Genomic DNA, 7,705 nt, shown 5'->3' with positions numbered 1-7,705 from the left:
GGGCGCGGGCCGCGGCCCGCAGCCAATCAGAGCGCGGCCCGGCGGGGCCACCGCGGTCGTTCGGCGCCCCCTGCCGGAGTGTCCGCGGCCCCGGAGGCCCGGGGCGTCGTCGCCGGCCGTGGGCTGACAGACAGCGCACGGTGGCCAGGTGGCTGGGCCGGCCTTGAAGGAGGGGCGCGGGCGAGGGCTCCCTGCTGCCGCCGCGTCACGCGAGCCTGGGGCACCCGAGGGTCCTGGCGCTTGTGGACGGAGCTAGAAGCCGCCACGACCCGAGACGCTGAGGCGCCGCGAGGTCGGTCATCGGAGGCCCTGGAGATAGTAGGTTCTTCTATTTTTAAAAAATTTTATATGTATACCTATATAATATACATGTTATATATACACATATACATACATTTTATATCTACATATATATATTGAATGCATATATACACGCGTGTGCATTAAATATCCTATTTTACCTTAAAATGTAAATGCATATATAAGTCCGTTTGCGAGGTTTCGGCGCACAGGGGAGGCTTTTCTTTTGACACGGGTCGACCGGGGTTCTATGTTTTCCTTTTTATAGAAACGACCCGCAGGGGACATAGTCTGCCCTTTCCACGTCAGTTCTTTCCTTTGGAGTGAGCTTTCCTAGGCGCCCCCACATCGCCCCAAAGTTGGCAGTTGTCACCCCATGCCTGACGGGATAGCTTTTTTCCAACATCGCGCCTCAATTTCTGTCCAGCCACGAATGGGTCAGAGTGGGACTTTGTTTTACTGGAGACCCCCTATCACAGACTCCATTTTGCGGGAGGTAGAAATTTATATTTTTTTCAAATTCTGTCCCTTTCTACTGAGGCTAAATTGTGTGAACGGAGGAGAGGGGTGTTATTTGGTACCCAATCGAAACGCCCTGGAATATGGGAATCCGGTTCGGGTGTTATCAGTGGTGTGAACTCGGCCAGTTCACCTCACGTCTCCAGGCTACAGTGTCCTTGGCTGTCACTGAGGGGCCCAGACTAGGTCATTGGAAGGCTCTGTGGGAGCCATCTTCCATGATGGTCCCCAGTAAGTCCACGTTCTGTCACTCACTCCTTCGATGTGCCAGAGAGCGTGGACATGACATCTGGAGTCTGGGTTACGAAAAGCACTGTGGCTTCCTCCTTTGTCATTCTCTTGCCTGTGGACCCCTCACTCTGGGATGGGTCAGGTACCATGGGATGAGCAGCCCTTCAGAGAGACCTAGGCAGTGCGGAATGAAGCCTCAGACCCATTGGAGGGACAGAGGGCTGCCAATAACCGCGGGAATGAACTTGGACATGTCAATCCTGAGATGGCCGACTGCAGGCAGCCCTGTCTACAGCTTGACTGCCACCTCATGAATGAGCAGGAGCCAGGACAGCCTAGCTAAACCACTCCTGACCCCCAGAAAGACTGTGAGGCCACAAATGTTTGTTGATTTGAGATTATCTGTTAGGCATCAATAGTTAACTAATATAGACCATTTCTGGCTTTAAAATCATATAAGCCTAAAAGCCCTGAGACAGAGAAAGCCCGATTTATAACAATTGTTTATTTCTCCATTCCCTCCCCCCCAGCTGGAATCCATAAAGAGATAACACAAAATATGCCAAAATATATTTTGGAGTAACACTATTTGTTTTATTTGTGTTTATAGGAGTTCTCAAAGCTTTGTTAATTTTGCTTCGCCGAACACTTTATTTTACAAAGGAAGGTGGAAATCCAGATAAATTAGGTGATTGGAAAAATGCTAATGTTTGCACATTTGCATTTCTTCAGTGGTGAATAAAAATGAGGTACAGCCTTGCTTCGTTTCGCCCCAGCTTCATCGTGAGAAATTCGTCTTGAGCACTGGTGACACTTGTAAATATCTTCCCAGGAGACCACGGGGCCCAGTGAAATCCCAGGGGACCCTAAGACAGGGCAGCAGTGACAAGGGAGAATGAAGGGTGCTAAGTCACCTCCAGAAAAACAGCTTGGCTGGGCGATGGGGCTGTCATGTCAGCACAGACTAAGAAACGACTTTTGACAGGACAAGAAGACATTTTCGGTTTAAAATGAGAACGCAGTCTCATAAACAGGAGGCTAAGAGGGAAAAAGAGAGGGCGCAGAGGGTCACATTCCACAGGAAAAGCGTGGTGCTGCAGTGAGTCCAGGCAGAAATCCGGGACAGGCTGGCAGACTCGTCCGGTACCCAGCCTCGCTCACGCTACCTCTCCCTTTAAAGCCACAGGCTGGCGTAGCCAGTACGATGGAATGACACACTATGCATTCTTATGCATCTGACTTCGCTCATCCAACCTGGCAGTGGTCTTTGCAAGAGCCAAGAGCTGGAAACAACCAAAATGCTCAGTAACAGACATAGTTAAGTAAATTGTCACTTACTCATACAATGTAATACAACGCAGCAACCCCGGGCCGATGACCTGTTGCTACAAGCATCGACGTGGATTGATTTCACAAACGTGAGGTTGAAAGAAGCCAGACTCGGAAAGAATATACCATTCAAAACCAAACAAAACTAAGTCAGAAGTGAGAGCCGTGGGCTCCCATTGGGGATGATGGAAAGTGTAAAGTTCAGAGGTTTCTTCGTTTTTTTTTTTTTTTTTCAATATTGCCATTATAACGGGTGTTTCGCAGGGTTTAGGGTTAGGGTTTTCCACTGTTTTTATTAATAATAAGGTCAAACATTTTCGCAGTATTTATTGGCTACTTGTCTGGGACACATCTGTTCGCGTCCTTTGCCCATTTTTCTGTACAGCTGTATCTTTTGCCCAGTGTTTTCATTTGTTTGTTTGTTTGTTTGTTTGTTTTTGTTTTTTACGTATTCTGGCTACAAGTCCTCTCTCGCATCTGTGGTTACAATCTCTGTGGTTACAGGCATTGTGAATATCTTCTCTCACTGAAAGAAAGTCTTGCCTTTTCTCTTTCTTCACGGTGTCTTTTTAAAACCGAAATGCGATTCACGTACCCTAAAATACACCTATGTCATGTGCACTTCGCGGTCCCTATGCTAGTATATTCATCGCCACTATCTAATTCTAGAACATCTCCATCAGCCCCAGATGAAACCCCATTCCCATTAGCTGTCACTTCTCATTTCTTTTCCCTGTCCCATCCCTGGCAACCGCCAATCTATTTTTTTTTTCTTTCTTGTCTCTGTGGATTTGTCTCTGCTGAACACTTCATATAAATAGAATCATGCCATATGTGTTCTTTTCTGTCTGGTTTCTACCACGGAGCACGTCCTCAAGTCTTACCCATGTTGTAGCCACATGGATTGTGTCAGGGCTTCCTTCCTTTCTATGGCCGTATACTATTCCATCGCGTGGCTATAGCAGTTTTTATTTTTCAGTTCGTTGACGGACACTTGAGTTTCCACATTTTAGCCATTAGGACTAATGCTGCTGTGCACATTCGTGTGCGTGAGTTTTTGTGTGAACACCTTTTCAGTTCTTTTGGATTATATAGGAGTGGAATTGCCGAGTTATGTGCTGACTCTGTGTTTAACATTTTGAAGAATGGCCAGATTTCTCAAAACTGTCTGACCGTGTTATTATGTTCCCACTAGCAAGATATGGGGTTCCAGTTTTTCCACACCCCTGCTTGTCATCTGTCATTTTCATTATCCCAGAGGATATGAAGTGGCATTTCACGGTGGTTTTTATTTGCATTTTCCTGATGACTAATATTTGACATCTTTTCATGTGCTTATCGGCCTTTTGTATATCTTCCTTAGAGAGATATTTGTTCACATCCTTTGCCCATGTTTTAATTGGATTTTTTTTTCATCGTTGAATTGTAATAGCTATTTATATATTCTGGATACAAGTCCCTTATCACATATATGATTCGCAAATATTTTCTCCCGTTCTGTGGGTTATCTCGATAGCGTCTTTTGAAGCACAAATTAAAAAATTTTTACGAAGTCTAACTTATCCATTTTTTCTTTGGTTGCTTGTGTTTTGATGTCATAGCTAAGAAACCGTTGCCTATTCAGAAAGGTTTGTACCTGTGTTTTCTTCTAAGAGTTTGAGAATTTTAGCTCTGGTCTATGATCCATTTTGAGCAAACTTTGGGATATAGTGGGAGGGAGTCCAGTTTTATATCTCCTCAAGTATTCAGTTGTCCCAGAACTATTCTTTCTCCCTTACAGTTGACCATAAATGTAAGGGTTTATTTCTAGATTCTCAATTCCATTCCATTGATCTATATAGCTATCTGTATGTCAATACAATGTTGTCTTGGTTGCTGTCACTTTGTAGTAAGTTTTGAAACTACCAAGTATGCATCTTCCAACTTTGTTCTTCTCTATCAAGATTATTCAGCTTATTCTGGGCCCCCTGCATATCTGTATTAATTTTGAGATCAGCTTATCAATTTCTGCAAAAATGGCAGCTGGGATCTTGGTAGGGATTGTGTTGAACCTGTTGATCAATCTGAGGAATATTGCCATCTTAACAATATTAAGTATTCCAATTCATGAATATGATTTTTTTTATTTCTTTAGGTGTTCTTCAATTACTTTCAATGACATTTTGTAGCTTTCAGTATACAATTTTTGCATTTCTTTTGTTAAATGTATTCCCAAGTTATTCCTTGTGATCCTCTTGTAAATGGAATTGTTTTCTTGATGAATAATTTCATTTCTAGGTTAGTGGTTGCTAATACCTAGAAATAAAAAATAGATTTTTTATATATTGATCTTATATCCTGCAAATTGCTAAACTCATTATCTCTAATAGGTTCCTTTGGTATGGATTCCTTAAGATTATCTGCGTATAAGATCGCGTCATCTAAAAGAAGGGAATTTACTTCTTCCTTTATTTTTCTTTCTTGCCTAACTGTCCTGGCTAGAACCATCAGGACAGCGTTGAATAAAAGAGGTGGGAGAGGACATCTCTGTCTCGTTCCTGATCTTAGGATGGTCTTAGCTCTTTTGCCATTTCATCATTAGGTCTTTCTACATTATGTTAACTGCGGGGTTTTCATAGATGCCCTTTCTCAGATAGAAGAAATTTTCTTCTATTCTTAGTTTGTTGACTTTTTTTTTTTTTCTTTTATCATGAGAGGGTGTTGAATGTTGTCAGGTGCTTTTCTGCATCTATTGAGATGATCATGTTGTACGTTTTATATTCTATTAATATGAGGTAGTACATTGATTGATTTTCTTATGTTGAAGCAGATAATGGTGTCCTTTGATGACAGAATTTCTTAATCTTAATACAGGTCAATTTATCCACCTTTTACTTTAGGTTTTATGGTTTTGTTTTGTTTTGTTGCATCCCGCGTAAGAAACTTGTCTATCCCAAGGATGTGATGGCAGTCTCCTGTGTTATCTCTTATGTGCTTTGTTGTTTTACGTTTCACATTTAGACCTACCATCCATCTGGAATTGATTTTTTGTGTAGAGCGTTTATAGAGATCAACATAAATTTTGTCGATATTGATTTGCAATTGACCCAGCACTATTTACTGAAAAGATCATCCTTTCCCATTGCTCTGATGATAAAAGTGTCACCCTCGTCATACATCGAGCACGTGTGTGTACTTCCAAACTCTTTATCCTGTTCCACTGACCAGGTGTCTGATCTCACTCCACGTTGTCTTAAAGATTGAGCTTCGCAACAAGTGTCGATGTCCTGGAGTCTAAGTCCTCCCACTCCATGCTTTTTCTTCAAAATCAGCTTTCCTCTTTTTGGCATGTCATGTGGCTGTATAAACGTCACGATCAGCTTGTGAATTTACACGCACGCAGACACATATACGCACACAAGCAAAATCTGGAATTTTTATTGAGATCGTATTGGGTCTAGAGATCAATGGAGAGAATTGATACTTTTATATCACTGAGGATTCATGTGAGCTTATCAGTAAGTTTTTAAGCCTTGTCTTAGCTATGATTTTATCTAATGAGAATAAATCAAGATAATAAAATAACAACAAAATAATAACAGCTAACATTTTTAATAGTTATTATATACTGGATATGCAGGCTAAGTGCTTTATGGGTATTATCTTATGTCACTATAAAAATTTTCCCAGAATTATAAGACCTCCCTGAAGAAAGCCATAAAAACACTATTTGAACAACTGGAAGGCACATAAAAATGTCAATGATTTCCATATAAATATTTACCTTATATTAATTCCAATCAGACTATCAATCGTGTTTTTCTAGAGTTGTACAAAAAGCATTTTAGTATTTATATAGAAAAAACTCTAAATGTTTTAGAATCGACACCAAAAATCTTCAGTTTTGAAAAAGAATATTGAGGTACGATTGCCTTACTAGACATTAAAACTTTCCACGACGCTAATGTAATCATTGTTTAATAATCATATCATTTTGGATCATAAATAAGCTTACACATCAGAAGGCCAGAGAGTCAAAAAATCTGAGTATATATTCAAATTTAATTCATGATAAAGACAGCATTTCTAGTCAATGGGGAAAAGATGGCCTATTTAATTAGTGTTATTGGCATAATTGATTATTGACTTACAAAAATACCGAAACGCCAACCATGAATAAAATTCTTATGAATGCATTAAAACAACATGAAAAACATAAAATGAAAAGTAATAGAATAAGCTTAGGAGAAAACTTGCATAACCTCAAGATCGGGGCTGGGAACTTATGCAATACGGGGAATCTGGACTCCATAAGGGGAAAACTAACGCGTTTGACTATAAAACGTAAAAATGCAAAAACATACTGCAAAAAACATTTGCAATATTCTAGACAGAGAAATTATTTTCTCTAATGCACAAGGAACCCTTGTGACTGATAAGGGCAACCAGTAGAAACATGAGCAGAGCGTGCGACTGGGCAAGACGTGGAAGAGGAAATGGACATGGCCGACGAATGTTTAAAAATCTCCCGACTCTCTATTCGACAGGACCCACGATGACGTATGTCAACAGGATGGCATTTTCCACCAATCACACTGGCAAGAGTTAAAAGGCTTTAAAAGTACATTCGGTGCTTAGGAAGGTGGAGAAAAGAGACCGTCTCATACGATGCCAGCGGGAGAGGGAATGACGTCCTGTTGATAAAGGAAGCTGGCTGACAGCATCAGTTAAAATGTAAAACAATATGCCATTTAACCCGGCAAATCCATTTGGCGGATGGCGGATGCTGTACTTCAAAGGACATCTATTCCCAGGTGGCTTTGGGCCAGCCAGCTATTGAAAAATGAGTCAGATCTATCGTATGGACTATTTGAGACTAATATGTGGACTAATATGTGTATGACATATTTAAGTCGACAGAGCAAGTTGCAAAGTAATGTTATAGACTTAATAACATACGTTTAAATCCCATTAATTATGCAGTAGGGTCAGTTCTAAGAGATTTGTGGTTATTTACTCACAAAAACATCGGGACCAATGATGGGGACGTTACCCACACAATTTGGTTCAAGTCTGTGTTTATAACTTCTCTGGTATTCTGTGTGTTGATCTCATTTTTTAAAAAAAATGATTCAATTTTTATAAAGAAGAAAAAAAGAAACCTGTATACATACAATTATTTTTATGATATGCATGATATGAAATAACTGTGGGAGTTATTTCAATGCATTGAACACATTATTTTGGTTGTGAAGATCACTGGTTCTCACTGGAACCATCTGGGAGTTTTAAAAAAAAACTCTGATGCCTGAGCTGCCCTCCAAGAGATTCTGACTTCATAGGTATG

The 7,705-nt window shown here is 40.8% G+C and overlaps 1 long non-coding RNA gene across 2 annotated transcripts in view; it reads left to right on the top strand.

Annotated features, from left to right (window-relative positions):
* Positions 1-166: 166 nt before the first annotated feature.
* Positions 167-7,705, top strand: part of LOC107515799 — a 57,476-nt gene continuing 49,937 nt past the window's right edge. Inside the window, exon 1 of one of the 2 annotated variants that reach the window (XR_001598121.2) lies at positions 167-318. This is a non-coding gene — a long non-coding RNA (uncharacterized LOC107515799). The remainder of the gene's footprint in view (positions 319-7,705) is intronic. The other variant, XR_004954355.1, reaches the window with a different exon arrangement.

The sequence above is a fragment of the Rousettus aegyptiacus genome, unplaced genomic scaffold, assembly GCF_014176215.1.
Source record: "Rousettus aegyptiacus isolate mRouAeg1 unplaced genomic scaffold, mRouAeg1.p scaffold_m13_p_14, whole genome shotgun sequence".
NCBI lineage: Eukaryota > Metazoa > Chordata > Mammalia > Chiroptera > Pteropodidae > Rousettus > Rousettus aegyptiacus.
This window is presented reverse-complemented; position numbering and strand designations above follow the sequence as displayed.